General features: G+C 42.8%; 1 protein-coding gene across 3 annotated transcripts in view; it reads right to left on the reverse strand.

Annotated features, from left to right (window-relative positions):
* Nucleotides 1–1,101, reverse strand: part of Usf3 (upstream transcription factor family member 3) — a 59,159-nt gene extending 58,058 nt beyond the window's left edge. For 2 of the 3 annotated variants that reach the window (XM_087576246.1, XM_087576245.1), the window contains exon 1: nt 813–1,039. The gene's annotated coding sequence lies outside the window, so the exon portion shown is untranslated. Of the gene's footprint in view, nt 1–812 lie in introns of all 3 variants that reach the window. The other variant, NM_001447398.1, reaches the window with a different exon arrangement.
* Nucleotides 1,102–9,382: the final 8,281 nt, after the last annotated feature.

Consider the following 9,382-nt stretch of genomic DNA (forward strand, 5'->3'; position numbering starts at 1 on the left):
ATGGGGAAAAGCTACTAAAGGGTCCACTTACTCGTCAAAGTTTCCTTTAGAGCTCTGTCACAGTTACGTATAACGTGGGCCAGAACTATCATGTATGTTATTTCACTCTTCAGTGGTAAATTGTTATTTGAACATTAGTTGAATATGGCAGTTTGTTTTGGTCTCTTATCTATAGGTGAGGTCAATAAAAGCAAAAAAAAAAAAAAAAAAAAAAAAAAAACTCTATCCCCAAAATGCCCAACCTTAACAAAAGTCCAGAAACCTCACGCTTGTTCAGGAAATTTGAAATCCGGTGAGAGTGCCATTCGCTTGGATCAGTACTATTCAGAAGCAAAAAGATGGGCTTCTTAAAAGAAAACGCCTGCCTAACTCTCCGACACAGGGGTGAAAGTTACAAAAGCAAGCAGCACGAGTTTGACGAGTAGGTCAGAAGGAAAGTCAGAAGACACGTAAATTGATGGGAGAGATGGCAAAAGGTGAAGAAGGCTAGCAAAGGCCACCCGGCAGGGACCTGGCTGCCCAGCTCTTTATGCACCCAGGACAGCATGGGGCCTCTGTCCGCCGGCGCGCACCGGGAGCAGGGAGAGCTCCCCCAGGCCTGGCACCGAGGATGCGAGCATGCCGGGGTGAAGAGACCGATCGTCCCGAGCCAGGTGGGAGCTCTGGGGACCCCAGGAACCAGGGAAACTCAGCCTACCCCTCACCTCCTGCTGCTAGGAGGGGGTGGGTGGAGCTGAGCCCGGGGCCGCCCCCCGGAGCCGCCCCCGCAGCCGCGGTCCCGGCTGTCAGCGCCCCCTCCCGCGGCCACTCACCCGCCGGTGACGCGCTCCGGGCCACGGCGGCGGCGACCCCCGCCTGGGTCATGGTCCCAGGAGCGGAAGGCAGCGGTGTCTAGCCGTCTAGGCGAGCCTCTGGGTCCGCAGCCGCCGCCTGCTTCTGCGGGGCTGGGGGAGCGCGGGCCCGGGCCCTCCTCTCCCCCCGCCCCCGCCGCCTCTCCTCGCGGCCACCGCCGCCGCAGCGAGCCCGAGCCCTCGAGGCCGGAGACCCGGCGGCAGCACGGCCTCAACTTTCCCAGCCCCCCTCCCCCCGCCCCTCCCGCCCCTCCCGCGGCCGCGGCTCTGCACGCGCACAGCCTAGCCTGGATGCGCCTCGCGTCCGCCCCAACCAATCGGCCTGCCAATCCGGTGCTGGGGAGGATGCCGCGGTAGCCAATCAGAAGCCGGAGTTTCGCTGCGCTAGGCTGGAGGGCGGGAGGAGGTGGAGGTAAAAGCTAGGAGGGAACAGGCCTCAGGCGGCCCAATGACCAAGGCCGGGGGGCGGAGGTGTGCAAGTTGGGTTGAAAGAACAGGAAATATTCTTAAAGGTAGAGTGACAGGCAGAAAGGCAAGCCAGTAGGTGGATGAGAAAGAGGTGGGCCTGGTTCCTTAAAGGGAACGCTTTGAGAATCTAGAAAAGATGTTTGAAGAAACTTCCTTGCATCCTGCTCTGTGTTATGCTTCTGGCAGCTTTCAGTGTAAGATTGGAAGAAAAAAAAATTGAAGAGGAGGAGGGCTGCAAAGGTTTTCAGAGATAGACAAGACCCTTAGCCTGGAGGATTAGAAGGTGGTAAACGGAGGTGGAGAATCCAGTCCTGTGTGACTTCCCTCAGTCCAAGATCTTTGCAGACCCGAGGCTGCTGGAATTCGTATACTGTGGACTTTCCAAGTCCTTTACTCTCACGAAGACTATTTTCAGAAGTGTTCTGCAGCCCCCAGCCAAGGGAATGAGTGCGTGGCTTTGGGGAATGGAATTAGAACACTAAATTTAGGCTACTAGACACCCTTATTTAGGACCGGGGACCTCAAGAGTCCTCTAAGGTGCGTTTGGAGCTCTTGAACCGTGGTCCCAGCTACCTTTTTCTAGTTTTCATTTCACAAGCCTACCTCCCTGAGACAGGTGTCTGATTCTCCTCCACCTAGTGGTGGTGAAAATTTTATGAGCTTTTCACAACCAGATATAGCCAATTGGACTGGAACCCAGGGCATAATGGGAACTACTTGAACATATGTACAGTGGAAACAGACCTAGCATTGAGAAAAAGGTAAACAATAACTCCATTTTATGTTTCCTCCACACTTTGAAAAACCTGTGATAAAATAGGCCGTTGCTGTTGCTTCAAACTTAGTGCTAATAAGCAGTTTGATTTCCTTTTCACTTCCTTGTCCCGTCTGAGTCAGGCCAATGAGTTTTAATTAGCTTTTGGATAGATTTGTCATTCCCTAGTCCAAGCAGCAGAGACCTTATGATCAGAGCTGTAATAGTAATACTAATAACACATCCATGAAACTATGTTATATGCCCAGCTACACGAAATCATTTCCATGTTAGTAAAAATATAAGGTTTTATGGGTAGCAAATATTAAATCCTGGCTACACATAACTTCCTGAACTATAATAAATTAATTATAATTTAAAAACCAAACATTTTGAGGTTTTGTTGTTTGAGACAGAATCTAAATGTGTAGACTAGGCTGGCTTTGAACTCGCAGAGATCCAGCTGCCTCTGTATCCTGAGTATGAGTGATGGAATTAATAGTGTGCATATCAAATCCACATGCAAAGAAAAGTTTTGATGATTCAGAAAACAGAACTTGAGAGGTTTTTGAACCATTGTTAATGTTTTGGACATAATTTAAAAATAGACGAGGTAAAAAAACAAGCCAGATAGTGATGACAAGAACTTTATTCCCAGCACTCAGCAGAGACAGAAAGATCTCTGTGGGTTTCAGATATCCAGGGCTACACAGAGGAACTGTGTCTTAAAAACAAATAATCAAACAAAACAAAACAAAAACCCAATTATTTCTTATTGATGAAGGCCAGAATATTAACTTTTAATTTTAATCTTCATTTCCTGATGGAAGTCTAAATCTCAAACTAGTGAGACAGTTGGATGGCTCAGAGTAAAGGTGTTATCTGCCAACAAGCCTGGGGACTTGAGTTTGAGCTTCAGAACCTACATGGTAGAAGGAAAGAAGAAACTCCAAGTTGTCCTCTCACCTCCATACATGGGCTGTGCATGTTAGCATGAACATATATATACACATATAAATGAAACATGAAAAAATAAAGTTCAAGTCTCAACTAGGAGTCTTGCTAGCTTTATTCAACATCACTTATTAGATTGAGATGACACTTAAGTGTAGCTGGTGTATGCTTAGTGTCTCTATTGGTAATAACATACAGTATCCACCTGAAACTAGTCATTCTACAGGTCAAGTCCCTCAGAATCTGATTTTCACCCACTTACTTGAGGCCCCTGGATGTTGCAGAAAGATTTGCATGATGCTTATTTGCACCCTTGGATTCATTTCCTGAAAGGAAACTTCTGACAAGGGTTGAAGACAATGTCAGTAGCTGCTCTGGGCAGAAGCTCCAGGCTCAGGTCCACCTATTCCCTCCTTGCTCTGACAGGCAATCATTGAAACAAAGAAATGTGTCTCTTTCCAGAGTTAGCCCTCTCTTCCACCCACCCACATCCTCTGCTACCAGGACCACTGAATGTTCACTTGTGACCATGTGTCCAACTGCTACACTGAATTGCATAGTTAGGTTTATAGATCATGGCTTTTGCCCGCAACCACACTCTCAAACTTGCCTTTGTAACCTTCACAGTTAGGCCTTCCATCTTGTTTTAGAAGCGTATCTTTGGCTTTATGAATAGGATTGGTACAAGTGTTTATTTCTATGATTCAAGAAGAAATATCTCAGTTTTTTCCAGAGCCTGTAATTTTTATTTTAGATTCTTAACAGTCTGTTAGGGGTCCAGATAAGTCCACACCATCACCAACACTAAACTGTTCAGTCTCACTATGTAGTTCAAGACATTAAACTAGTGACCTTCCTACTTAAACCTCCCTAGTGTGCTGGGATTACAGATGTTAACAGTGTATACTTTTTCTAACTAGATGCTGGGCATATTCCTACATACACTTTTAAAAGCATCTCTCACTGATGTGTAAAAGTTCTTTGTATGTTGTACTAGCGTTTTCAGCCATTGTGTGATTTGGGTTTTGCTTTTTATAAGAATCACTTATATTTACTCACCTGTTTCATCCCCATAACCACCCTGCTATATAGCTGTTGTCATCACTTAACGAAGTTGGAGACAGAGAGCAATCAGCAGCAAAGGTCACAATGGAGATGGCATGTCCCCATATCTTCATAGTCCATCTTCTCATTGATTTATTATGACCCTATCAGTCTAATTATGCAATTGCTCTATCTGTTCTCCAAAAATGGAGAGGCGAGATCTGAATCTTAGTCAGGTAAGTCCTTGATGCAACTAAAACACATCTTTTCATTTAGAAATCCACTCTTAGAATGTCAATATAAAGCTTTATTGTTCTAGAAGCCCTTTGAGCTATCTTCGAATTTGTTCATGAAATACCTGTTTGGCCAGATTGTGAGTCAAGATTTTCTGAAAAGTCCTACAATGTGAATTTCCAGCTGAAAACAAATCCACTACCCCAACCTCCTCTTTCCTCAGTCCCAAGGGTATTGAGGCTTGTTACCTTAAATGCCATTTTTATATCAGAAAAGGTCCATAGTCTTGTTTCTTAATGTCTTTAAAAGCACTGCCAGGTCCTGCACGGTGATGGTACATGGCTTCAATCTTAATACTCGGTAGAAGGCAGGGCAATCTCTGTGAGTTCAAGGCCAGCCTGGTCTACATAGTCAGTTCCAGGTCAGAAAATAATAACATTTAAGTCTATCTGATTACCTCTGGAACACACCTGTGATACTTTATCTAAAAGCATACTTTATTGTGCAAGATCACACAGACTTTTGACTTCCAGTTGTTTTTCTTTAGGTGCACAGGACATTTTAACAATTGTTTTGGAGACAGGTTCTTTCTATGTAGCTCTGGCTGTCCTGGAGTTCTACCACACCTTCTATAACACCTGTCTTTCATTCCTTCTTTAATGACTTATTCTGTTGTCCAGGTTGGTGCTGCTCAGTTTCGAGTACCTAGGTCTACAGAGGGCTGAGTCATTATGCTTTTAGTTTGTTTTTGTAAAGTGTGAAGATACTTGGATGTTGACAGATTTTCCCTACACTGTTGAAATACTTTGTGTTTTTGATGAAGTATCGTGAAGAGGTAGGTATATTTCTACACTACATTCTGTAGCAGTAGTTGGGTTGTTGACATTGACACCACTTTATCTTTATTCAACTTTGTAACTAAAACTACCAGCAGCATCTGTTTAGTCGTCTGCAAATAAAACTGTTCTACTTCTTTCCCTTTTGTCAATGGACTACGGCAGTGTATGGTAACATACAAGTGCTCAAAGCAGCTTTCATCTTCTTCCCAATCTTAGATTTAAAAAAAAAAAAAGTCTCAGGCCTAGAGATGGCAGCTCAGTGGTAACAGCACTGGCTGTTCTTCTAGAGGACCTGGTCTCAATTCACAGAACCCATGTGGCAGTGACAACTGTAACTCTAGTTCCAGGGAATCAATAGGATCCAACACCCTCCCCACACAGACACACATGCATGCAAAACTAAAGTGAGTGAATAAAAATAAATCTTTAAAAAGGACAGACCTCACCAGTAAGTATGGCAGCTGAAGGCTTTTATAGCTTTCAGGTTCTTTAATTCTGTAGCCTTCAAATTTTCTGACTAATTTGGTTAACTTTCATTGTCAACGTCATACCCTGAATGTACGTGTGAGGAGTCCCTTGAAACTTTTAACCAAAGAAGGAAGACTCACTCTGAATATGACACTACGGGGGTCCACAACAGGCTGAAGGGGGGGGGGAGAGGAAAGAAGAGAAGAGGGAGAGCTGAGTACCAGTATTCATTCCTCTCCTTCCTGACTGGAGGCATTGTGATCAGATGCCTCACTCCTGCTGCTATGCCTTCCCCATCAAACAAAATTCCAAAACAAAACCACACTATTCCAACAAATAACTTAATAGAGAAAGCTGGCAATGGTATAGAGCGGTATGTGGTACTTAGGCTTTTCATGTGTTGGAGGAACATGAATTTAGAGCCAAGGTCTAGAACTCTAGAATTAGGCACAAGTTTAAACTGGGCATTCAAGTGGGCTTTCAGATGATCATGCCTAGAGAAACACAGTGGAGACCAAACTCATTTTGAGGAACTAGGACTCTTCCCAGATTATGTTAGAGACCATTCATGATACATTCTAGAAGAGAACTTGTTACATTCAGATCAAGCCCAGAAAACTTCATGAAGCACAATTCAAAGCAGCTGAGTATTTGTTTGATGGAGAAAATTTCAAGGAGGAACAGAATTCAGGCTGTGATCTAAGTACTGCTCACTGCTCTTATTGAAATGTACAATAGGGGAGCAAAAGATATGAAAAATTATAAGCAAGTTCAAAAAGGAAAGTGGATATAATCTATAATCAAGAGATTAGTGCCATTAAGTGAAACCAGACTTCTCACTGGATCAGTAAGAAAAGTGTGCAAGAACTAACCCAGCACACGTTCCATTTTACAAAAATGCAAACTCATCCGAAGAAAACCTGAGAATGTCATTAGAGCTCCCTGCTTAAAATTGTCTAGAGGTTTTCTCAAGGTCAATAGAGGCCACCGCAACTGCGCACCAAGGAGATAACCCATGTCTTGAACCGCATTTTAGTGGGGCTAGTTTAAGTGGCAAGAAAGACTTGTCAGGGCTCATGGCAGTTCTGCAAGACCACTGAACCTAAATAATGTGTGGCAGGGTTGGGTAAAGATTCTAACTTGCAAGGAGGTCAACAAAGGTCACTGCAGGAAACTGGGAAAGTGAATCCTCCAGGGTGATGGAGATGCCAGGAAATATGAAGTACATGACTGTAAAAGCCGATAAGTGGAAATAGGCCAAGAAGCTATGTGTGCTCCAGGCAGATCTTTTCATTTATTAGGGGTGGAATATAAATTAGAAATTCTACATCACATATCTCCTGTATATTACTCAAATTAAGCTTCTAATGTTTTAAGGATTTTTCTGCCTTTATTCATGAGACAATCTATTGTCAGCATAATGCTCTCCTCATAAAATTGGTCAGGCAATACTTCTAAATATGTAAAATTGGTTCCATCTTCAAAACATTCATTTATGTGTGTGGGTGGAGGGGTAGAGGTATGGGGAAGCTAGACATGGGAGTAATCAGTTCTATCTCCAGCATGTGGCTCCAGGTATAGAATAAAGGTTGTCAGACTTGGTAACAAAAACCATTATCCATTGATCTTGTGCCTGGCCTTGTGTAAAATTACAAATAAGCCACAACCCAAATGACCACTTTCTAACCACACTGTTGGTCGTTCTGTTATTTCCTAACTCGGCTTCACTCCCATGCCGACTTCTGCTGTAATTTCCCAACTTCCTTTAGGTTTAACATTCCACCTCACACCCACTTCTCAAGATATATGCTTGATTTGAACTTCATATACAATCACCACCACATATTATACTTTTCACAATTTCTATAGCTGTATCCTGTAGTCTTTCTGATCAATACATTTCACATTTTGCTATTTATTAAGAAATGAATTTCCTACACATGCACTGAATTTCCAGGCATGTAAACTTCAAAACTATGGTATCTAGGATCATGTAAAGATTTCTCAGACAAAACGACAAAAAATTAAATAAAGCTAGAGGCTAGAGATATAGCTCAGCACTTCAGAGCATTTGCTGCTCTTGGAGGGGATCAAGGAGGTTCAGTTCCTAGAATTCACATCCAACAGTTCATAATTTCCTAAAATCTGTTTAGGTGGTGCTGAATAGGTGGAGGCAGAACTAGCAAACTTGAGGTTAGCCTGGGGGTGCTGATTATAAATCAGTCTTTGCCTAACAACGGAAGGCACCAAGTTCAACATCAGGTACTGCAAAAGTAATGCTTCGTTCCTAGGACACATCTTTTCACAATCACTTCAGTCACTGCCAGATCCCTTTTGGGTATACCACGACCAAATTTCAAGATTGAAATTTCAAATTTCAAGTCAGTGTGCTAACTTGTAAATTATAAAAGAATCATCAAGAGCTGGTGATACTACAGTAATCAAGCTCTAAATTTGGCCCTGGATACACATCATGAGACACATACAGAAACATCTAGAATTATTAAGTAGTTATGAAGTTATATTTGTAGAACTAGTCAGTGTTTAAGAGTAAATGAAACACATCACTTGACTAGGTAATACTTAATGGAAGATATGTAAAAGAAAAACACAAGTTGTCATTTCTGGGATCAACTGTCTTCCACCAATGGAAGATATTTGTAATTAAGCAGCAAAATAAAGGAGTACTGGAAAGACAGCTCAGCAGCTAAAAGCACTTACCACTCTTGTACAAAATCTGGGTTTGGTTCCCAGCATCCATGGGGCAGCCCACAACCCCCTCTAACTCCGAAGTTCCAGAAGCTCTTCTGATTTCAAGCATGAGGTGCCTGAGGAAACTTACATACAAGCTTACTTTCAAGAGTATGAAGCATTACATTTGGCCTTACATTCAAGCTTTTAATGCTTCATACTCTTCTCCCAATCCAAATGGTGAAATGCTTAAAGTCACTCCTGCTACATAATCTAGTCCCTAACTAGACAAAACCCCAAGACAAAAACAAAAACCCACCAGATTTGAGGGAATCTCTAACTTTTAAATTGTAGCTTGATTAAAGACCACAATGGGATTAAGGTACACCAGTCTAAGTAAACAGATTTGATGTAATCATAACTATAATGCATAGCTTTCTATGCAAAAATTGACTTTTCAAATTACCAGCCTTTTAAACCTCATTAATGCTTGTTTATATTTGAGGCAATGCTACTAAAGAATATTCCTCTCCATATTGCTTTATGTTAAAGCAAACTCAAGATTGATGGGAGAAACTTTTGTTTGCTTCTGTAAAGTAAACCATCAGCCAGCCAGCCAGCCGGCCAGCCATGGTGGTGGTGTGTATATATATCTCATACCAAAATAGGAGAGCCAAGACTTCAAGTCCAGCCTCAAGTACATAGCAAGTTCAAGGTGACCTTGTCAATCAACCAGCTGTGTCCCTAAAGGGTCCTTCACTTAAGACTTTCTACTTAGAATGTTACAGGCCTAGAGAGATGGCTCAGAGGTTAAGGATACCTGTTGCAATTCCAGATGACTTTTTAGTTTGATTCCCAACACCCAAGTTGGGCAAGTTCACAACTGTCCAGAACCCCGCCTCCAAGGGATCCAGCAGAAGCAGGTAATTAAAGGTCAGCTTGGCCAGGCTGGCCAGGACTACATACAAAGACCCTGTCTTATTTTTAACTTTAGAGGCCATAGACCTTCCCTCACTTGATCATCACTGTATTTGCAGAACTTAAAAAGACAAGGCTTAGTAAACTCAGAAACCATTTAG

Source organism: Rattus norvegicus, chromosome 11, assembly GCF_021556685.1.
Source record: "Rattus norvegicus strain SHRSP/BbbUtx chromosome 11, alternate assembly SHRSP_T2T, whole genome shotgun sequence".
NCBI lineage: Eukaryota > Metazoa > Chordata > Mammalia > Rodentia > Muridae > Rattus > Rattus norvegicus.